The following is a 23,967-nucleotide window of genomic DNA, read 5'->3' as shown; positions in this document are numbered from 1 at the left end:
CCTCTTCCCCCACCACCACGGTATCTCCCTTGCTCCAAGTTGCCCTCCCCTGTGACCTTCGGGTCCCACCAGGCCCTAGTTGGTCTCTGTTTCCACCTTCTACCTGCCCAGCAGTGGGAGTGTCCTTTACACATAGAAGTCAGATCGCATCACGTCTGTGCTCAGAGCTAGCCTCCATTCTCTGCTCTGGACCCTGCCAATCCCCATCTCTTCCTACCTCCCTGCCCCACCCCCTTCTCTCTAGCTCTTGCTCTCAAACACAACAGCCTGCACTTTCCTGCCTCTGCACTTTGACCTGGCTGTTCCCTCTGCCTGGGATACTCTTCCTCTGGAACTACATGGATAACTCCTTCACTTGCCCTGACCACCGTGTTAGGATTGCAGCCAGAATCAACCTCAGCCCCAGTCACACACACTACTGGTCCCCCTTTTTCTGCTTCACTTAATCGTTATTTCACTGTCTTTAAGATCTAATTTACTTATCTCTTACGGTGATTATGGACTGTCTCCCCATTCCCCACGAGAAGCAACCCGAGGGCAGAGGCATCAATCTTTTTGGTTTGCTGCTATATCTCAAGTACCAATAGTGGCGCCTGGCACATAGTAGGCACTCAATAAATATTCCATGACTTAATGAACAGCTTATCCCTTTCTCCTCTTTTGCTTGTCTGTGTGCTAGAACTTCTTGAGGCTCCAGCTAAGAAGCTGGCCAGGTGGACATGTTCTATTTTCTTAGCCCCGTAACTTAGGAACAAGGCAGGGGAGGCCTTAGAAAGCCTGGAAGCTGCTAGGACAAGTTTGGCTGGTCCATCAAAAAACAACAACAACAACAACTGCTTGGGTTGGGCTGAGCCCAGCCGTGACCTGTGCATATGGCGCCTCCCTCATCGCCCTCCCATTCCAAACCCAAGGGGCCCAGCTGAGCCCGTGTCACCTAGCCTGCAATGTGCCCCACCTACCGCCCTGACCTGTTTTCTCTCATTCACTCCTCCTCACAGCTTCTCCAAACCCCTCCCTGCCGGGGAAGCTGCCTCCCAGTTCCACTCCCACATGGACCACAAGATGCTTGCATGGATCTGGACGCCCTCAGCACTGGGTACAAGCAACTTGAATACTGCCGCCCCCCACACGTACACCCCCAGGGTGGTTTATACCACAGGAGCTGCTATGGAGGCAGGCTACTTCCATTCAAATGCAAGCGCCACTGCTAACCAGCTTTGTGAGTGTGGACAAGTCTACTGTGCTCCCCAAACCTTAATTTCCTCATCTGTAAAGTAGGACCTGTGGCTGCCTTTGAGGGTTGCTGTCAGAGAATCTATTCACAGAGAATCTAGTACCTGCGGCCCAGTGGGTGCTGAATCATGGTTACTGCTCCGTGAACTCCCACTTCTTGAGGGCCCACCGTGTGCCAAGCACTGTTAAAGGTGCAGGCGGCCGTCCAGTGCGTGGTGGGTGGGGGGAGGGGACAGCGTCCTTCTTAATGGACGGGCGTTGAGATGAAGTGTTGCCGCCGGGAATTGCTACTGGAATTCTGCCTTGGATTGCAAGCAGATAGAAGACACGGTGCGTGTGACTTGCATCAGGGTGGGGGTGGGGGGCGCCCCAGAAACTGTCCTAACTTATTGCTGTCTGCGAAAGGAGCAACGTTTATCGGGGAAAAATATCCACTGGTGTTGCAAAAAGACTTGAGGCTCATCTGCAAAACTCACGGAGGGCGAAAGGGTTTGGGGTCAGGCAAGTCTGGCTCAAAGCCCAGTTCCGCAGAAAAAAGGCTGGAAGGATATTCTCTTCTCTGCGTAGGGCTCACTTTCTCTCTCCAGGTCTCTTGTGAGCATGCTGTTGGCAGTGATGTCAAAACAGGCTACCACCACTGCGTCCTCAGCGTCTCTGACATCAGTGGGCAGTGTGGGAGGACGGCGGGTCACCGGCGACCAGCTGCTTATTGAGGCCATCTTCTCCAGAGGTGACATTGTGCTGTATCTGTGCTGGCTGGCACCACACCCCGCACCTCTGTTACACTGCAAAACTTCTGCCTTCCCGGCTGGCTGAGCCAGGTGAGCTCCCCCTGAAAAGAAAGAAAGGAAGGAAGGAAGGAACAAAGAAAGAGAGACCCTCTTCTTTTTCTTTCTTTCTTTCTCTTTCTTTCTTCCTTCCTTCTTTCTACTTTCTTTCTTTCTTTCTTTCTTTCTTTCTTTCTTTCTTCTTTCTTTCTTTCTTTTTATATATTTTTGAGAGAGAGAGAGACAGACGGACAGACAGAGCATGAGCAGGGGAGGGGCAGAGAGAGAGAGAGGGAGACACAGATTCTGAAGGAGGCTCCAGGCTCTGAGCTGCACAGAGCCTGATGTGGGGCTCACACTCACTAGCTATGAGATCATAACCTGAGCCGAAGTCAGATGCTTAACTGACTGAGCCACCCAGGCACCCCACAAATGTCTTTAAAATGAACAAAAGAATGGAAAACAGAGTAGTTGCTGCTGCTGCTGCTGCTGCTGCTGCTATGAACCTCTAGGCAAATTTAGGGAAGCCAAGCTGCCCTTCTTCACCCCTGCTTGGTTTCCAAAACCCTGCTCCTCCCTCTCTCCATTCCCAGGCTCTGCATTTACATCACATATTTAAATATTCACAGTTTGGGGGGCACCTGGGTGGTTCAGTCGGTTGAGCATCTAACTTGGGCTCAGGTCATGATCTTGCAGTTTGTGAGTTTGAGCCCTGCTTGGGGCTCTGTGCTGACAGCTCAGAGCCTGGAGCTTGCTTCGGATTCTGTGTCTCCCTCTCTCTGCCCCTTCCCTGCTCATGCTCTGTCTCTCTCTGTCTCTCAAAGATGAATAAACGTTAAAAAAATTTTTTTTAAATATTCACAGTTTTGCCTGAAATAGATGAGAATCATGAAGCTTGCAATGTTTCCCAAGGATTACCAAAATCTCTTAATCCCCTTCTTTCCTGTAATATCCTGTAGGGAAACTGATTTTAACAAATGCATTTTTAAATTGCTCAAACGTTTTCAAACACATGGCTCTAGAGTATCAGGAACAGCTTCCATATTGAGGCATCAATGGTAGTCTTAGTTTGCACCAAATTGTGTGTGCGTGTGTGTGTGTGTACGTGTATTTCTTAATCCCAGCTTCCTCACTTACCTTGGGACCTGTCCCCAGGTGTTTGGCCCCCTGAGCCTCACCTGTAACACCCGCATGACATTCCTCCAGGAGGAATCCACTGAGCACCTTCTATGGCAGGACCTTCTCCAAGCCCTGGACACAGAGTGAACAAAACAAAGGAGATTTAACCTGTTGCGTGAGAGGAGCCAGACAATTAGTTACGTACCTCAGATCATTTTCAGCATTTAGAAGAAAAACGAAGCAAAGGAAGAGCACGGTGACCTACCTGCCCCTTGAGCTGCTGTGTGGATCGTACCACGTGTCAGGCCCACGTAGGAGCCTGGTTTCCTTGTCTCACTCCATCATCTCCTACAGCACCCTGACCAAGGGGTGGGAACGTCCCACCCACACTCCACATTATGAGGTATTTTTATTTTTTCTCTTTATCAGCAGAAACTCAGGATAGGAATGGCAGTGGGCATGGTGGTGGGCGTGTGAGATACTTTTCTATTTCTTCTCTTTACTGAGCCTACTACGTTCCAGGCAGTTGGCCTGCACAGCCTTTTTAAAATTGGAAACTTTTACATAAACACCCTGAGTTCTGGATCCTCTTGAAAAATTGGGACTCTAGCAGCACTGGGTATGCCTTCCCTTGGGGCAACAAGTAGCCAGTGCCAAGAGGTGGCTGGTTACTTTCGAGAGCGTGAACGTTCTCTGGCTCACTAGCCCTTAAAGTCTCTTACACACGGCCAGCTTTGCTCGCCTGACTTATGTGCTCATCATAATGAATACATACAAACTAAGGGAAGAATACTGACAGAAACATATCAGGTTTTGACATTCCTCCCATGGAGAAGAGTCTATGTCCCTCCCCTTGAATTCGGGTGACTCGTGCTTGCTTCAGCCAACAGAGTCCAGTGGAAGTACCAATATGTCAGAGGCTAGAACATAAAAGCCCTTCCGCTCTGTTCACTGGAACTCTGTCTTCCAGAGTCCCAAACTACCATGTAAGAAGTCCAATTGCCCTGGGGCCACCATACTGTAAGGATGTCCAACCCACATACTTCCAAGCCACATGAAGAGGCCATTTATGGGGGCTCTAGTTGGTAGTCCCAACTGAGCCCAGCCTTTGAGCCATCCCGGTCCGGGCACCAAACATGTGAGTTAAGATGTTTCCAACATGTGAGTTAAGATGTTTCCAGATGATTCCAGCCCTCAACCAGCCACCTGTTCATGTCTTCCACCCTGAGGCCTCAGACATGTGGACAAGAGAAAATTCATCCTCACTGTGCCCTTTCCAAATTCCTGACCATAGTAAAACGAGTGTTGTTTATATATTTTGGGGTGGTTCATGATGCAGCAATAGGTAATTGGAACAATGTCCATTAGGAAGGATCAACTGAGCCCAGAGCTGAAGGTAAGTAGGTAAAGAGAGGGGCACTGGAGCAGAGCATTTTGAATAGGGGTTTGGGGAAGACAGCAGGTACAAAAGCTCTCTGGTGGGAGGAATCTGGTATATTAAAAAACAATAAAGAAAGCAAGCAAGCAGAAACCCCTCTAGGTATTTCCAGCACGAACTATTTAATACAGGAAGTTAAATGTTTAAAAACAACAAAACGCTAGGGCTGAAAGACAAGTCAGAGAAGCTGCCATAGAATTCAAATTTAATACCAGGTTTCAAGATTCAGGAAGTTTCAAGAAACACAGGAAACCTTCCACAGTGATCTGATTCTATTAGGAAGGCAGGTGATGTGACAGAAAGCACCTACAGGCGGCTACAAATCTTCTATCTATGAACCCAAAGCTCATGTAATTGTCCACCACTGCCCTGCTAGAGACACAATAATATTTCTGCTTCTCTTCTACTTCCAAGTCTATCATAAGTGCCTCTCATTTGTGGAAACAAACCTAGAAGCTTATTGGCTGAGGATTCTGGGAAATGTGGTTTCTGGGCTTCTGGCTCCGACAGCACTGGGGAGAGCGCAGAGGGGAAGGGGGACTGAGGTCAATGGGCGATCCAGCACACAAGGCACGACTGACCTCTCCTTCATCTCCTTCATCACTTCTGGTCATCTTGTCTTCCATTTCACTTCAGCTGCTCACCCCTGTGATCATGCCCCCATAATCTCAATGTCGTGTCTCCTGTCTTCCCAATTCACTCCCTCTGGTACCTGAATTCCAATAATTCTTCTATCTCCTGAGACTTACCCATCCTTCCTTTTCCCTCCATCTCCCCAGTGCCCCTCTCACCCCGATTAGATGATCTAGTCAATCACTATAGGCACTCATTTTAATACCCTCAACGCCCTGCCCCCTCTTCCTTCACTGTATTCTTCTAGAAAAATGCCAGCTTTGGCTAAATCTAGCTCTCCACCTACTTAACACCTGTACCACAACAGCTAAATGTGTCTAGAAAACATCAACGATGGTAACTGACCTTACTGTAAATTCACAGCCAACTGAGGTCAGGTGGACACCTAGGGCTCCCCAGGAATCCTATCTAATTTCTCTTGTTCATTCGCCCTCCCACTCTCTAAGAAGACTTGCCAGAGAACTTTCATATGCTCCTACCACATCTGCCAACTTAAGTCTGTATCCAGATATTACACTTTCCTCCTGTTACTCTGGACACTGTTAGTGCTCCTTGCTGAAGCCAGACCCTCTCCTTAGAAACTAGAGCCCATCCTGTCATCTACCCAAGGACCTTATTCCAACAGTGTCTCTCTCCTTCATCATCACATTTTCACCCTCTATCATGTCACTCCCATTAGCCTACGGACATAATGCTATTTCCCTTATCTTTCAAAAATAGTCTTCGGGGTGCCTGGGTGGCTCAGTTGGTTGATTCCAGCTCAGGTCATGATCTCACGGTTAGCAAGTTTGAGCCTCACGTCGGGCTCTGTGATGACAGCACCAAGCCTGCTTGAGATTTTCTCCCTCTCTCTGCCCCTCCCTGGCTTTGTCTCTCTCTCTTTATTCTCTCTCAAAATAAATAAATAAATAAATAAATAAATAAATAAATAAAACCTTAAAAACAAAATAGTCCTCTCCTAATTCCATGTCCCATACCAGCTACTGACCCCATTTCTATACTTCTTTACAGCAAAACTCTTCAAAAGAGTACCTGTACTCACTGTCTTCAATTCCTATCCTCCATTCTCTCTTGACCCCACTTCCATCAGTCTGTTCCTCTTACTTCTCCACAGAACACATCACCTCAAGGTGACCAATTACTGGCCAACACATTGATTCTCATTGAACTTGAACTGGGTATGAATTGAACATACCCAATTCCCATCTCACTTGGCCCCTCCGGACTTTTTAACTGAGCTGGTCACATGTTCCTTGGAACATTTTCTTCCCCTGGCGTCCAGGACCCCACCCTCTCCTGGTTTTTCCTCCTACCTCACTGGCTGCTCCTTCTCTGTGTCCTTTGCTGACTCTTTTTCATCTTCCTGACCCCAAATCATTGAAGTGCCCCAGGCCTCTGTCCTTGGACTCCTTGGTCTCTTTAAGAGCCCATTGAGGTGGGTGGTCCCGAATTTAAATAAGGACAATTCTCAGCCATGCTCATGGTTTTAAACGCGTCCTATAGCTGATGACTCTTAAATACACATTTCCAGCTAGATCTGTTTCCTGAATTCCGTACTTGAACATCCAAATGCCTATTTGATACCTTCTCTGGGAGGTTTAATATTTATCTCAAATTTAACATGTTCAACACCAAACTCCTGCTCTTACCTGCAAAGCCTGCTCTCCTATAGTCTTCTCATCTCTGTACGTGGTCAATCCATCTTTCCAGTTGTTCGGGCCAAAAGCTTGGAGTCATCTCTGACTCCTCAGTTCCTGTCACACCCAGTCCTGAAAGCCCTGCCAAGCATCTAGATTCTGGCCACCACTCAGCACCTCCACCACAGGGACTGTGTTCAAGCCTCCCTCATCCCTCTCCTGGATTCTGACAAGAGCTTCCTAACTGGTCTCCCCAATCCTGTCCCTTCCCTCCTTCATTTTATTGTCAAAAAAGCAGGCGGGGATCCATTTAAAACCTAAGTCAAAGTCATGCCATTTCTCAGCTCAAAACCTGCCATCTCACTCAGAATAAGAACCAAAGTGCAAATGCCTGGGTTCTTCTTTGATCCCGTCTTCTATCCCCTTCTGTTGCAGCCACACTGTCCTCCTTGTTCTTGAGCATGGAAAGCATGCTCCCACCTCCGGGCCTTTGTATGTGCTGGTCTCTGCCTGGCATGTACTTGCCTCATATGTCTGGCTTGCCTTCTTTTTAGGCCTTTGTTACAATGACACATTGTAAGTGAGACTTTCCTTGACCATCCTTTTAAAATCCTGGCCATCCTTCCTTCAAGGCCTTTCTTCTCTCTTTTTTTTTTTTTTTTAGTGTTTATTTATTTATATGAAATTTATTGTCAAATTGGTTTCCATACAACACCCAGTGCTCATCCCAACAGGTGCCCTCCTCAATGCCCATCACCCACCCTCCCCTCCCTCCCACCCCCATCAACCCTCAGTTTATTCTCAGTTTTTAACAGTCTCTTGTGGTTTGGCTCCCTCCCTCTCTTTTTTTTTCCTTCCCTTCCCCCATGGTCTTCTATTAAGTTTCTCAGGATCCACATAAGAATGAAAACATATGGTATCTGTCTTTCTTTGTGTGACTTATTTCACTTAGCATAACACTCTCCAGTTCCATCCACGTTGCTACAAAAGGCCATATTTCATTCTTTCTCATTGCCAAGTAGTATTCCATTGTGTATATAAACCACAATTTCTTTATCCATTCATCGGTTGATGGACATTTAAGCTCTTTCCATAGTTTGGCTATTGTTGAAATGTTTATTTATTTTTGAGAGAGAGAGATAGCACAAACAGGGGAGGGATGGGGGAGGGGGACCCAGAATCTGAAGCAAGCTCCAGGCTCTGAGCTGTCAGCACAGAGCCTGACGTGGGGCTTGAACTCATGAACAGTGAGATCATGACCTGAGCCAAAGTCCAACGCTTAACCAACTGAGCCACCCAGGCACCCCTCCTTGATCATCCTTTTGAAGTAGGACCCCTTTTTCCCCTCCCTGTTCTGTTTTTCTTCTTAATGCTTTATTGCCAGCCAACTTGCTCTAAATTTTTCCTGACTCTAGAATATAAATGCCACAAAAGCAGAGACTTTATTTGGGTCACGTGAGTATCCTCAATGCATATATCCATGCCTAGCACACAGGCATTCAATACTATTTGTTGCATTAATTGAATGAGTAGGTGTGGAGGTCATGGCTGTTAGGTGGGGCTGAGAGGTGGGCAGGAGCCAGATCAGCAGGGCTTTTAGGTCTTGCTAAAGATCTGGGGGAGGGCTGACATGATCATAGTTGTGCTTGGAAAAGCTCCCCTGGGTTCCAAGAGGGAGAACACTTCCTCTAGAAAGGTGATTCTTGCCTTTATGGAATTGAGCGTAGGGAGATAGGGGGATTTGCATTTTAGAAGATGCTACTCTAACTTAGAAGGGGCAAGGGGAATGTGGGGCTAAAGAGATCTCTGCATTTGGACAAGACGCAATACCACACGGGGCTGTGATTATGGGCAATCAACCCTGTACCTCTGAGTCAGCAGCTCAGTAAAACCCTTTACAAGCAACAGGCCCTCCTGCACTGGAGGGGCCTACAAAGGCTCACTGCTCCAGAGATTATCAGAACGTAGTGGATGTGGCATTCTCCCACCTCCCTTGTCACCCCGCATCAACTTCCCTTTTCCTCCTGCACTCAACCCGGAGAGATTTCAGTGGAGATCAAGTCCAAGGACAAGAGGCTAGTGAGCTTCTCAGGCCCCCAGAGAGTAGGGGAGGAACTGTGGGAAGGGACTGGGGCTGAGCAGAAGCAGCCTGCAGACCCTCTCAGGGTGGAGCACCCCCCCGCCCCCCCTTTGCCGTGAGGTGTGGCCCTGGGGCAGCCCTCACTCAAATGCTCCCTGTCACCAACACTGCAGTCACCCAAACAGCTGCACTATTTATTCAGCATTTCCCTGGCCTGCTGGGCTCCTCAAACTAAATTTGCCTTCTGCACATTCCTTGAGGGTTTTAATAACCTACCAGTAAGAACAAAAAGTCCATTTCTACTAACCTAATGTCAGGCCAAGGTGGAAATACCTTTCTAGGGCCCCTCCCTGTCCAGCTCAGCTGGACTCTCATTGCAGAGGGAAGCAAAATTAATTTTGACTTTGCTGCCGAGATGCACCTAATTCCTTCACTTTGCCAAGGAAGGGGGGAGGAAAATCACAGCCAGCAAGGCAGAATGTTCCCTCCCCAGGCACTCAGGAGTTTGGGATTCTTTCCTACCTTCTCGTGTGCTGGGTTGCAGGATTCTTGCCAGCTACTGACCTCCCATGTCCTGCTCTAGTGCCTGCCAGGCACATACCACCTAATGAGGCCACAGGGCCTTAGGGAGAGCGCCAGGCTGAGCCTGTGTAGCCAAGTTTGCTTTGTCACTAACCACAGGTCACAGGCCAATCCCGGGTCAGAGGCATCCTGCAAATGCACGGTTGTTGGTGGCAGAGGGGAACCAGAGAGGAGAGAGCTTCCTGAAAGATCATGGGCCAGACTAGAGAATCAGCCCTCGCAGACCAAGAGCAACCCCTCTTCGGGACCCTCTGTCTCCTGCCCCGGCGGGAGCAGGAGACCATCCACCATTTCCCCTCTCTCCTGCCCCCAGGAAAGTTCCTCTTTCCCTAGTTCTCACTCAGGAAAGTCTAAATACAGTGAACCATAATTATTGATTGATAGAGTCACCTGTGGGGAGAAAAGTTTCCTTCCCTTTTGGAGGAAGGTGAGACAGAAAACTGACGCTTGAGTGCCTTCTGTCCACTTCGGAATGTTAGCCTGGTATTATGGAAAGTGCCTCAGTATCTGAGCTTAGAACAAGCAGGGCAGGGGCTCAGATCCCAACTTGCCTTGTATAACTATGTGGCTCTGGGCAAGGTACTTAGCTTCCTGGAGCCTCTGTAACTACTTCTGTAAAACAAGAGTAACAGTACCTTCCTCCCACGGCTTTTGCAAAGACTAACAAACATGCAGCAAACTTAACTCTTAACTCCAGCTTGAGTTAATAAATGGAGAAACTGAACTGCTAAGAGGTTGGGTTATATGCCAACAGAGGAAATGTCTTGGGGCTGACACGGGACCCCCAGACTGAGCCTGTTGGGGGCAATGGTTCTCTAGCAGGATGCAGGAATTTGGGGTTTGCCAAGGTCGGTTCTGACTCATGATGACCTTGAGGGCCACACAGCTTGTACGGCACCTGGACCTGGTCACTAGCCTGTTGAACACCTCTTCAACAACACATCAGTCAACGAGTTTGGGCCTCTTCCCCTGCCCGGTACCATAGGTGGATTTAAAAAGGAATGAAAAACAGGCCTTGGCTGGGTGACCAACTCCTCCCCCTTTGCCCAGGCAGGCCTTTCAATGTTAGCACTCAAGTCTCATGTCCCAAGAAACACCTTTTCAGTTCTGGGCAAACCAGGACGGCTGGTCACCCTGGTCCAGACAACCACCAACAGAAAGCAGCACTGACCCAGGTAGCTCTGACGTGGATGCTGATGTTTGTGCTGCTTAAAACTCGTGGGCTGAGTGTCATTTCAAGACGACCAACTGAGCACAAGCTACCACTCTCCCTTTTGGCTCAAGTTCTAACAATCACAGAAAAAAACACCGAACTTTTTTAAAACGTCAGTATGTATTGAGGCATCATTTGCATAGAAAAATGACACTTCTCAAAGCGTATAGTTTGCAACCTTCTGACAAGTGCGTGCAGGTACGTTATCACCACCACAATCAAGATGTAAAACATTCATGTCCCCCCCCCCCCCCCCCCCCCCGCCAAAGTCCTGCGGTGCTCTTTACGGTCCTCCCCTTCCTCCAACCCTCAGCCACTGGCAACCACAAATCTGATGTTTGTCCTTGCAGCTTGGCTTTTCCAAAATGTCATTTGATGGGAATTAGACAATGTGAACCTTCTGTTTGTGGCTTAATGTGTGTGAGATTCCTCTGTGTTGTGTGAGTCAGAAGCTCTTTTTTGATTTCTGAGAAGTAGCCCACCACACGAACGTGTCGGAACTTGTCCATCTATTCGCCAACTGCCTGCTTCCAGCCTTGGACACTTACTTATAAGACAGCTATAAACATTCACACACAGATCTTGCACGAACATAAATTTTGATTTCTCCTGGGAGACCACCCTAGGGTAGGGCTGCTGGTTGTATGAATATTAAAAATCGCCAAACTGTTGGGGTGTCTGGGTGGCTCAGTTGATTGGGCATCCAACTTCGGCTCAGGTCATGATCTCACGGCTCATGGGTTCAAGCCCCGCATCGGGCTCTGTGCTGACAGCTCAGAGCCTGGAGCCTGCTTGGGATTCTGTGCCTCCCTCTCCCTCTCTTCCCCTCCCCTGCTCAGGCTCTGTCTCTCTCTGTCTCTCAAAAATAAATAAACGTTAAAAAAAAAAAAAAAAACTAAAAAAATTGCCAAACTATTTTTCAAAGTGACTGTACAATTTTGCATTCTTATCAGCAGTGAAGGAGAATTCCAGTTGCTCTAGACTGTCACCAGCACTTTTTAATTTTAGCCATTTCAGCCAATGTGTAGGGGTACCTCACTGTAGTTCTAACTTGTGTTTCCCTAATTCTAATGATGTTGGACATCTTTTCACATGTCCCTTTGCCATTCATACTCCTCTGATGAAGGGTCTGCTCATGTCTTTGCCCCATTTTTAAAAAAAGGGGGGCTCTTTGATTCTAATTATTGTATTTCAAGAGTTCTTTACATATTCTGCTCATAAGTCCTTTATCGGGTATTTGTTTTGCAAATATCTTCTCCTTGTCTGTGGCTTGTTTTTTCATTTTTTTGAGAATGTCTTCCAAAGAACAAAAGATTTTCATTTTGATGGAGTAAAATTTATCAATTTTTTTAGTTTATGCTTTTTGTGTCTTATTTAAGAAATCTTTACTTAGCCTAAGATGGTAAAGATAGTTTATGTTCTCTTCCAAAAGTTTGATTGCTTTAGCTTTTATATTTGAAAAATACAATTTAAAAATAAAATAAATTTGGGGCACCTGGGTGGCTCAGTCGGTTGAGCGTCCGACTCTTGATTTTGGCTCAGGTCGTGATCCCAGGGTGGTGGGATTGAGTCCTGCATCTGGCTCTATGCTGAGCATGGAGGCTGCTTAAGATTCTCTCTCCCTCTGCCCCTTTCCCCTGCTCTCTGTCTCTCAAAAATAATATTAATAATAATAAAATTAAAAAATAAAAATGAAATAAATCTATAATCAAACTCAGAAACAAGAGGAGGAAACTCTTCTGGGCCAGAAATTGTGTGGAGTCCCTAAAAGGCAGAAAGCACACGAGATTATGGAGAAGGTCATTGTTCTCAAAAAGGAAAGGGTGCTACCAAGAGGACCCCACCCTCAGAGGAGGTGGATACTGAAAGCAGCTAAGACATATAGGGGCTTGAACCCCTCTGTACCCTGTGCCCTGACCCTCTTCTCTCAGCCAACTCTATCTAGATACATGGTAGCAAAATTTCAGAGCACCAAAGAGAAAATCTTAAATCCTTCCAGAGAGAAAAAAGGATTACCTACAAAAGAAAGAAACTCAGATTGACATGAGCCCTCACTAGCTACATTGGATATAAGACAAGCAATACCTCTATAAATGTTAAGGGGAAATAACAGAAGCTAAAATTCCATGTCCAGCCAAAGTAGACTCTCTCTAAAACAATTACAGATATATTCCAACAAGAAGAAATATGAATCCATGACGAATGAGTTTCAAAAAGTAGTGAGGTAAGGGGTGCCTAGGTTGCTCAGTTGGTTAAGCCTCTGACTTCGGCTCAGGTCATGATCTCACAGTTTGTGGGTTCGAGCTCCACATTGGGCTCTGTGCTGACAACTCAGAGCCTGGAGCCTGCTTCAGATTCTGTCTCTATCTCTCTTGGCCCCTCCCCCACTCACAGTTTGTCTCTCAAAAATAAATAGATATTTAAAAAAAAGTAGTGAGGTGAAATACATGTGTTTATGTGTGTGTACACACCAAAAGTACATGTACATATATATGTGTATTTTGTGTATTTTATATATATATTTAAGTGTATATAAATGTTTACAGTGAAACAAAAACCAAAATAAAAAAAATTTCTAGAACTAAGCTCTTGATAAGTTTGGTAATTATGCCTGGTAACATGAATAGTTACCCTTGGTGATGGTATGGGAAGACATCCCATGTTTATGGATAGGAAAATTTAATATTACTAAATTTGGTTTGATTTCTCCTAAGTCTTCTGTCTTGGCCTACAAGTGGCTATCTCCTTGTTATCTTCTCAAATGGCCTTTTCTCTGTTGAGAACATATTCCTAATGTCTCTTTTTCTTCTTATGAGGACATCTGATCCGTTATATTGATTAAGGACTCACCCTATCAGCCTTATTTCAACTAGATCATTTCTTTGAAGACCCTACCTCCAAACGCAGTCTTACAGACTAAGGTCCATACATATGACCTCATTTAACTTAAATTACCTCTTTAAAGTTCCTTTGTCCAGGGGCACCTGGATGGCTCAGTTGGCTAAGTGTCCAACTTCAACTCAAGTCATGATCTCATGGTTCATGGGTTTGAGGGTTTGAGTCCCACGTTGGACTCTGTGCTGATAGTGCAGAGCTTGGAGCCTATTTCACATTCTGTGTCCCTCTCTCTGCCCCTCCCCTACTTGTACTCTCTCTCTCTTTCAAAAATAAATAAATAAATAATAAATTAATAAATAATAATAAATAAACAAACATAAAAATATTTATAAAAATAAAGAATACATAAGGGTCCTTTGTCCACATATTTTCACTTTCTGAGGTACTGGGTGTTAGGACTTCAACATATGAAGTGGGGGACCACAATTCAGGCCATAGCATTATTCAGTGGGGAAAGGACAGTCTTTTCCACAAATAGTATTAGGAAAACTGGCTATCCACATGCAAAAGAATGAAATTGGACCCTTTTCTCACATCATATACAAAAATTAACTCAAAATGAATCAAAGACTTAAATGTGAAAACCAAAATTAGTAGAGAAGAAAACATAGGGGAAAACCCTCATGACACTGAATTTGGTGATGATTTGTTGGATAGACAGTAAAAGCACAGGCACCAAGAGGAAAAATAGATAACTTGGATTTCATCAAAATTAAACACTTTTGTGCATCAAAGGACACTTATCAAGAGTAAAAGGCAACCATGAAATGGGAGAAAATCATATATATACAAATTCCTAGAACTCAACAACAAAAATACAAACAAATGAAAAATGGCAAAGGACTGCAATAGGCGTTTCTCCAAAAAAGATATGCCAATTCCAATATGCACATGAAAAGATGCTCACTATCACTAGCCACTAGGGAAATGCAAATCAAAATCACAATGAGATACTGCTTCATATCCGTTAGGATGGACATCATCAAAACGATGGAAAATACTAAGTGTTGGGGATTGTATGGAGAATCTGATATCCTGGAGGATTGCTAGTGAGAACGTAAAATGGTGCAACCACTATGGGAAATATTTTGGTGATTTCCCCAATTTTGGTGATTAAACACAAAATTACCATGATCCTGCAATTTTACTTCTAGGTGTATACACCAAAGTACTGAAATCAGAGACTCAAACATATACTTGCACATCAATATTCATAGCAGCATTATTCACAACAGACAAAAGGTGAAAATGACCCAAATGTTCATGAACAGAGAAGTAGATAAACAAAATGTGGTATATTCATACAATGGAATATTAATTAGCCTTTAAAAAAGTAAAAGCCTTTAAAAAAGACTCAACACAGATGAGTCTGGAAAACATAATGCTAAGTGAGATAAGCCAGACACAAAAGAACATACTATATGATTCCATGTATATAAGGGACCTAGAATATGTAAATACATGCAGACAGAAAATATAATAGAGGTTACCAAGATCTGGAGGAAAATGGTGAAGAGGAATTATGGTCTTATGGGTACAGAGTTTTTGTTTGGAATGATGAAAAATTTCTGGAAATGGAGAGTAGTGATAGTTGCATAACAACGTGAATGTACTTAATGCTGCTGAATTGCACATTTAAAACGGTTAAATGGTAAAATTTATGGTATATATATTTTATCAAAATAAAGAAATACACTGTAAAAAATATTAGCGTGGATGGTTGTGCAGTGGAATGAGAGAGGAGAAAAGTAAAGACGTGCTAAGTTTCCTGTTCAAGGGACTTACTAGAGACAAATTGAACTGTATGGGAATGAAAAGTACAGCATAGGGAATACAGTCAATAATGTGGTGGTAACTCAGGGCGCCCGGGTGGCTCAGTAGGTTAAACCGACAACAGCTCAGGTCATGATCTCGCAGTTCCTGAGTTGGAGCCCTATGTTGGGCTCTGTGCTGACAGCTTGGAGCCTGGAGCCTGTTTCAGAGTCTGTGTCTTCCTCTCTCTCTGCCTCTCCCCTGCTCGCACTCTGTCTCTGTCTCTCTCTCTCCAAAATAAACATTAAAAATTTTTTTAAAAATAATGTAATAACTCTGTATGGTGATGGATGGTAACTACACTTATCACAGTATTTTGTAATGTATATAATTGTCAAATCACTATGATGTATACCTGAAACTAATGTAATATTTTATGTCAACTGTATTTCAATTAAAAAGATTGAACTCTAGCCATGGTTAAAAAAAAAATATGCTGGGGCGCGTGGGTGGCTCAGTCGATTGAGTGCCCAACTTTGGCTCAGATCATGATCTCACGGTTCGTGAGTTTGAGCCCCGTGTCCAGCTCTGTGCTGACAGCTCAGAGCCTGGAGCCTGCTTCAGATACTGTGTCTCCCTCACTATCTGCCCCTCCCCTGCTCATGCTTTGTCTTTCTCTCTCAAAAATAAATAAACGTTGAAAAAAATATTTTTAAGTATGCTTAATATTATGTGTTAAATATTTAAAGGGACTGAAGTACCTACAAAAATATAAGTAGAAGGTAAAACTTTCTAACAAGTAAAGGAAATTAAATGGAACAAAAAGCAGAAAGCAAAAGCAAAACTATAATGTATGGAAATATAAAACATACACAAAATGGCATGCCTAACTGTAAATACATCAGTAGTCTCAATAAATATGAACAGGTTAAATTTGCCCATTAAAAAAAGGAATCTAGAGCTGGATTTTTAGAAAGTGTCTAGCCATAGACTTTAAACTAGAGATGCACTTAAAAAAAATGACACAGGAAAATGAAAAAATAAAGAAATAGAAGAAGATATATCAAGCAAATATAAAGAGGATGAAAGTAGTTGTAACAACATAAATGTCAGACTACCTAGAATTCAAAGCATTAAAAGTGATAAAAAGAAATGTTTTATATTAATAAAAGGAGCAATCTCTCAAGAAGATATAATGATGATTATTGATATGCTTAAAACACAAGATTGAAATATATAAAGTAAAACTGAAAGTGACAAATATTTGTGATAGTGGGAGAGTTTTACACATTTCTTTCATAAAATGACTAATCAAGCAGACAGAAAGTAATTACAGGTATGGGGAGGGTTTTAATAACACAACTCAATAAATTTCTCTCAACAAACAAATGGAATACACATGAAATTTGCAGAACTTGATAATTTCATGATCATGACCACAAAAGAAATTTCAGCACATTCTAAAATGTTGACTTCATACAGTCTCATTCAGTAACTATAATAAAATAAATCTGAAACCATACAAAAATATAGCTTCCCCAACTCTACTTACCTTCGGATTAAACAGGAAGTCAAAATAGTGGTAACATATAACGTGGAAATGATACAGAATAAGAGTAGTGCATATTGAAATCTTCAAGGATTCAGCCAAACCAGCAGTCAGAACATTTATAATCTTAAATACACATTAAATAATTATAAAGTTCAAAAACAAATGAGTTAAACTTAAAAAAAAAACTAAGCTAATAAAAGAGAAACAAAGTAAACTCAATTGAAATAGAAAAAAGGAATAAAATAAGATTGAAACTAAAAATTAATAATTTAAAAACAAATTTGCACTTGTGTCTAAAACTAAATGATCTATTTGCAAAGCTCAATGTAATGGATATTTCGGCAAATATAACGAAAGAGAAAAAGAACAATTAAACTAAACATTAAGAAAAATGAAAGACATATGACTATAGATAGAAAATATATTTAATAATTATGAGGGACAACTCTAGCAGAACTTCAAGAGATGAATATTCCTGATATAACCTCTTCCACAGCTTGGAAAAATGGTGGAAAACCACTCACTCATTTTAAGATGTTAGCTTAACTTTGATTCTTAAACCAAACAGGATATCACAAGAAAAGAAATTTAAAGGCCAATATAACTTATGAGATAGATGCAAAAATCTTAAAGAAAATGTTGGGAAACCAACATTGTGATCAGCACTGTATTAGAAGACCATGTGAGGATTGAACTGAGAACTCAAAGGTAGTTCACATACAGAATCTGTTAGTATAATTTCCTATATTAATAAAATTAGAGAAGAAAATCAGATGACCACTTCAATAGACAATAAACAATAGCCTTTGATAAATTCAAGTCCATTCATGATTTTTTAACAAACTCCTAGAAAACTAACAAAACTTCATAAACTTGTTAAAAGGCATTAACCAAAATACTTAACAAAGGTGGCACATTTTTGTAAAGCACTAAAGCAATCCCACTAAAGTCAGTAAAGACTAAGTATTACCTCTGCTTCAACATTTTATTTAATTATTTATTTTTAAAGTTTATTTATTTATTTTGAGAGAGAGAGAAAGAGCATGAGCTGGAGTGGGACAGAGAGAGAGAGAGAGAGAGAGAGAGAGAGAGAGCATCCTAAGCAGGCTCTGCACCATCAAGAGTGGAGCCCAATGCAGGGCTCGAACTCAGGAAGAGGTCATGACCTGAGCCAAAACCAAGACTCAGACACTTAACCAACTGAGTCACCCAGGTGCCCCACATTTCAACGTTTTATAGGATGCTCTGACCAATGCAGTAAATATATAAAATGTATAAATGCTGGAAAAGAAAAATATGCCATTATTAACAGATAATATAGTCATTTGTCTAAAGAATATAAAGAAATTAATTGACAGACTATTATAACTGCTCACAGAACTTAGCAAGATAGTCAAATAAAAATTAGGATATAAAGAAAGCAAAACAGAAAACCCACTTCCTTTCATATACACCAGTTACCCCATTAAAAAATGTCATGATAGGGGAGCCTGGGTGGCTCAGTTGGTTAAGTATCCGACTTTGGCTCAGCTCATGATCTCACAGTTCGTGGGTTCAAGCCCTACGTCAGGCTCAATGCTGACAGCTCAGAGCCTGGAGCCTGCTTTGGATTCTGGGTCTCCCCCTCTCTCTGCCCCTCCTCTGCTCATGCTCTGTCTCTCTCATTTTCTCTTTCAAAAATAAATAAATAAACATTAAAAAAAATTTTTTTTAATGTCATGATAGAAGTGCCTGGGGGCCTCAGTCAGTTAAGCCTCTGACTCTTGATTCGGCTCAAGTCAGGATCTCACAGTGGTGAGGTCCAGCCCCGCGTCAGGGTCCACTCTGAGTGTGGAGAATGCTTGGGATTCTCTCTCTCCCTGTCTCTCTGCCCCCCGGCCCATTGTCAAAATAAATAAATAAACATTTAAAAAAAAAAATGTCATGGTATACATGCCAAAACATTTGAACCTGAATCTAATGAAGACTTTAGCTACCGTTTTTCAGGAAATACTGGAGACATTAAATGACATTGTGAGGAGGCAGACACACACCTTGAACACGGGTAACTCTTCAGGACAAATGATCAGTTTTTTTACTAAATTAATCGCATGAAAAAGTGAAGGGATAATGATGGATACATGGCATTATATATTTGTCCAAACCCATAAAATGTACAACACCAAGAATGAACCCTAAGGTCAACTATGGACTGTGGGTAATTATAATCTTTCAATATACATTCACTGATGGTAACAAATGTACTCTGGGGTGAGGTGTTGATAATGGGGGAGGCTCTGCCTTGGGGGTGGGGAGTAGACGAGGAATCTGCACATTCCTCTTAACTTGCTGTGAACCTAAAACTTAAAAATTTAAGTCTTTAACGGGGCGCCTGGGTGGCTCAGTCGGTTAAGCGTCCGACTTTGGCTTAGGTCATGATCTCACACTCGGTGAGTTTGAGCCCCGCATCAGGCTCTGTGCTGACAGCTTGGACCCTGGAGACTGCTTTGGATTCTGTGTCTCCCTCTCTCTGCCCCTCCCCTGCTCACTCTGTCTCTCTCTCTCTCAAAAATAAACATTAAAAAAAATTTTTTTAAAACACACAAAAAACTTAAGCCTTTAAAGAAAAGTCAAGACCTCAAAAACAAAACCAACACACAAACAAAAAACCCTAGCAATCTGTATTGTGATATGAATAAATAAAAAATATAGAAGCCAAGAATATCACACATAAAATATCTCCTTACCACTCATAAAAAATAAAAATGGTGAGGGAAGACAGAACTCCTACAGGTTAGAAGAAAATCAAGAAACACACCCACCAATCTGTTTAGATCCCAGTTCAAACATGAAAATATATCTTTAAACAATCAAGGAAAATTTAACCTAAACTGGGTATTAGATGACATATGAGACATTTTTCCTAATTTTGTCAGGTATGATTATTCTATGTTGTTATGTTTTTTTAAGAAGCCTTGTGAGGTAGGAATATATAAATACTTCTATTTAAATTTTGAACTGATGAGGCTTTAAAAAATAATATATAATAATGAGTAATGTATCTGTGAGTTGCTTTAAAATACTCAATCAAAATTGAATATATATAAATTGAGTATGTGTATAATATGTATATTTGAACCCTATCCATTTAAAAAAATACATTTTATACCTGAAAATAAATTCCATGTGAATTACATATGTGTATGTATGTGTGAATTATATGCATATATATTAAAATAAAACATGATAACAAATTTTCATTACATGGGGCTTGGAATGTCTACTGAAACTAGATTTAAAAAGCAAAAACTATAAAGAGAAAATGTAATTTGTCTGCTTCAAAAATATAAATGCTTTGTGTACGAAGAGATACCACAAGAATATCAAAATTTAAGAATAAGCAATAGCCTAGGAGAAACAAATAATATCAAGAATATACTTTTTTTAAAAAAAGAATGTATTTTATTTTATTTATTTATTTTTAAATTTTTTTGATGTTTATTTGTGAGAGAGAGAGACAGACAGACAGAGTGTGAGCAGGGAGGAGCAGAGAGAGAGGGAGACACAGAATCTGAAACAGGCTCCAGGCTCTGAGCCATCAGCACAGAGCCTGTTGCGGGGCTGAAACTCACCGACTGTGAGATCATGACCTGAGCCAAAGTCAGCCGCTTAACCAACTGAGCCACCCAGGCGCCCCCAAAAAGAATATATTTTATTTTACTTTTTAATTTTTTTTTCAATATATGAAATTTATTGTCAAATTGGTTTCCATACAACACCCAGTGCTCATCCCAAAAAGAATATATTTTAAAAACTCTTACAAATTCATGCAAAAGAGATAACCAACCCAAATGAGAAAACTACGGAAAGAATTTGAAAAAGAAATTCACTAAAGAGGAAATATCAGTGGCCAATAAAGACATGAAAAGACACTCCAATCTACTGGTTTTCAAATGTATGCAAATTAAAGCCAAATTGGAAGTACCACAAAGTTTTGGTAAGAATCTTAGTTTAATAATATGAAAACTTTTCAAGTACTCTCATGCACTGTCAGTGGGAATTTAAATTGGCCCTTTGAAGGGCAATTCAGCAGTATCTAATAAGTTTAAACTGTATATACCCCCCATGACACTTCTTAAAATCAGCCTTCTAGAAAGGCAGACGCATGTGCTTAAGGAAATGCAATTAAAGACAATTCATTGCAGGAGCACCTGGGTGGCTCAGTCAGTTGAGCATCCGACTCTTGGTTCCAGCTCATGATCTCACAGTTTCATGGGTTCAAGCCCTGCGTCTGGCTCTGCGCTGGTAGCGTGAGGCCTGCTTGGGATTCTATCTCTCTCTCTGCCTCTCCCCCACTTGCGCTGTCTCTGTCTCTCTCAAAATAAATAAACATTAAAAAAAAAAAAACATGAAGATAATTCATTGCAGCATTGTCTCCAAGAGGGGAAAACTAGACCTCCTTCAATACTCATCAACAGAAGCCTGACCAAATAAACTGATCACTAGCAGAAACTATGCAGTAGCTCCAAATGGAGAAGTAAATCTCTATGAACTGCATCTTGCTGCATAAAGAAGCAAGTTGCAAACTGATTCAGTTGAGAAACAATCTCCACAGAAAATAATCCTGCATAAATTAATACAATTATATGTTAGTAATATATGCATACACATATATATGAATATGGCTTGAATACCTATGTAAATATAGTACTCATATTAACTTAATACCTGTATATACACACACAGTCATAGGTTATCAACACATAGATATGTACATACACACACGTGCACATAGCAAAATGTCTTGAATGACACACACCAAACTGAAGATCGTAAGGGGATGGTGATTAGATCAAAGAACAAAACCATAGGATTAGAGCAATAGAAAGTGAAAACCTTTGAGGTATTCAAAATCCACTATTTTTTCAAAATCTTGAAAACAGAGGGAAACGTCCTTGAACCTTGTCAGTATCATTTAAATTGTTTACTAGGAGAATGAATCTGGATATAAATTGTATAATTAAGAATAAGTTTATTTTTGGGATGCCTGGGTGGCTCAGTTGGTTAAGCATCTGACTCTCAGCTCTGGTCATGATCTCATGGTTCCTGCGTTCGAGCCCCATGTCGGGCTCTGTGCTGACAGCCTGGAGCCTGGAGCCCACTATGAGTTCTGTGTCTCCCTCTCTCTGACCCTCCTCTGCCCCTGCTCACACTCTGTCTCTCTCTCTCTCTCTCTCTCTCTCTCTCTCAAAAATAAATAAATATTAAAAAAAAAAAAGAATAAGTTTATTTTTTAAACTTCCAGAGCTGAGTAGATGTCTTTGGCCACACTGATGAGAGGCACCTTAGGACAGAGGGGATGGCAGCTGGAATGCAGATTCTTGTGTCTGGAGGCTTTTAATTGCTGACTAGCACTAACTCAGTGACCTCCACTGCCCCACATGGGTCTCCCCGAAGAAAAGTTAAATCCCAGGCTAGTGACCGCCCCTCTACCCCTACAAACCCTGTATATATGGGGAAAGTAAAACTCTAGGGGAAAGCCTTTGGATCTTGACTCCGTGGAATCCACAGAAGTATCTGATAAAAAGGAGATAATTCTGCAAACACAAAATTACACATGTCAAAATATTAAAAATCTGGATGACAAACCAGACCGTTAGGACATAGTGAATCGACATTCTTAAAACACACACGACGTAGATTTTTCTGAAATCGTGATCTCTCTTGCTATATTCAAACCAGGTTTCCACTCACCAGAATCCATCTGTAAATGAGGAGCCTAAGGAAGGGCACATGGAGAATAACACATTCTAAGGTCAAATGGGAAAGACATCCAACTCCTTCTACAAAAGATGAGGGCAGGGAATCAAAAGTTGATTGAATTCAACCAGCTGATCTGATGTGGCTCCGCCCCTACTCCCAGCCTAGTCCCCCAGTGCAAGTTTACTTTGCATATGGAGATCATGCCACCCATTTTTCAGTTGTGATTCTGGATGTACAGGGACCACAACTGTATCAATATTTGGATAAGGATTAGGAATTGGACAGAGTGCTGGGGGGGGGGGGGGCTGTTTTGCTAGTTCAGGAATGCTCAAGAGGATGAAAATAATCATACGACCGTTCATTGAGGTTCTACCAATTGCCAGCACTGTGCAAGGCACACTTCCTACATCACTGCGCTTTAATTCAGTCTCCTAAGACTTCAGGAAGAATGTCCTCATTTTGCAGGTCAATCACTTGCTCAAGGCTACATAACTCGTAAATGCCAGAGCGAGCACTTAAACCAATTCTCAGGTTCCAAAGTCCATGTTCTCACTCACCCACCGCATTCAGCAGGCTCTCTTTTTTTCCAGGGAGGCAAAATCAAGCTGGAAGATGTCTACTTTAGGGGCAAAGCATTTGCTCAAAGCTCCAGGAGTCCAGGCAGCAAAGCGACATCAAGGTCAGCCTCGAAGAAATAGCCCCTTCCTTGGTCCTGGGGTGGGGAATCCTCCAGACCCGAGAGGCCTTGGGGCTGGAGCTCATCATCCCCAGAGTTGACGTTGAAGCACAGAACCTTGCTGAGTCACCTAGGAAGTCAATGCTATTACACAACAAATCAGACGGCCACTAAGCCAACCTTGTTCCTCAGGGTTGCTTCAACCCCAGGCTTTAGTGACCCAACCAAGGGGCAGCAACTCCTTAAAGGGAAGTCCAAGTGTTAGAAAAACAGGTTTTGGGGGAAGAAAGCTGATTCTCAGACTGATCAAATAATTCTAGGTGCACAGACCATTCCCCCCCTCCCCAGGGCATGCTTTTATGTCCTCCAAGAGCTGAGCAACCCCCACCTCAGGGTCCTACCCTGCTATTCCCTCTGCCTGGAAGGCTTCTCCCCCGGAAATCTGAGGGGCTTACTCCTGCACCCCATTTAGCTCTCTACTCAAATCTCTTTTTCATTCTTTCAGGTTTTCTGGCCTTTATATCTAAAATATTGACGACAACACTCCTTCCTTCTGACAGACACACAAACACGCCCATAGCGCTCATCCCTGCTCTATTTCTTTTCTCCTTAGAATCTATCATCAGCTAATATAATATACATCGT

General features: G+C 42.6%; 1 long non-coding RNA gene across 2 annotated transcripts in view; it reads right to left on the bottom strand.

Moving 5' to 3' along the window:
• The window catches only part of LOC132686244 (uncharacterized), a 30,176-nt gene extending 6,705 nt beyond the window's left edge, over positions 1-23,471 (bottom strand). For both annotated transcript variants that reach the window (XR_013553256.2, XR_013553257.2), the window contains exons 1-2: positions 22,638-23,471; positions 1,338-3,251 (exon numbers count right to left, since the gene is read on the bottom strand). This is a non-coding gene — a long non-coding RNA (uncharacterized LOC132686244). The remainder of the gene's footprint in view (positions 1-1,337; positions 3,252-22,637) is intronic.
• Positions 23,472-23,967: the final 496 nt, after the last annotated feature.

Source organism: Panthera onca, chromosome F1, assembly GCF_046562875.1.
Source record: "Panthera onca isolate mPanOnc1 chromosome F1, mPanOnc1 haplotype 2, whole genome shotgun sequence".
Classification (NCBI taxonomy): domain Eukaryota; kingdom Metazoa; phylum Chordata; class Mammalia; order Carnivora; family Felidae; genus Panthera; species Panthera onca.
The sequence above is the reverse complement of the archived record's forward strand: the minus strand, read 5'-3'. Positions and strand labels throughout refer to the sequence as shown.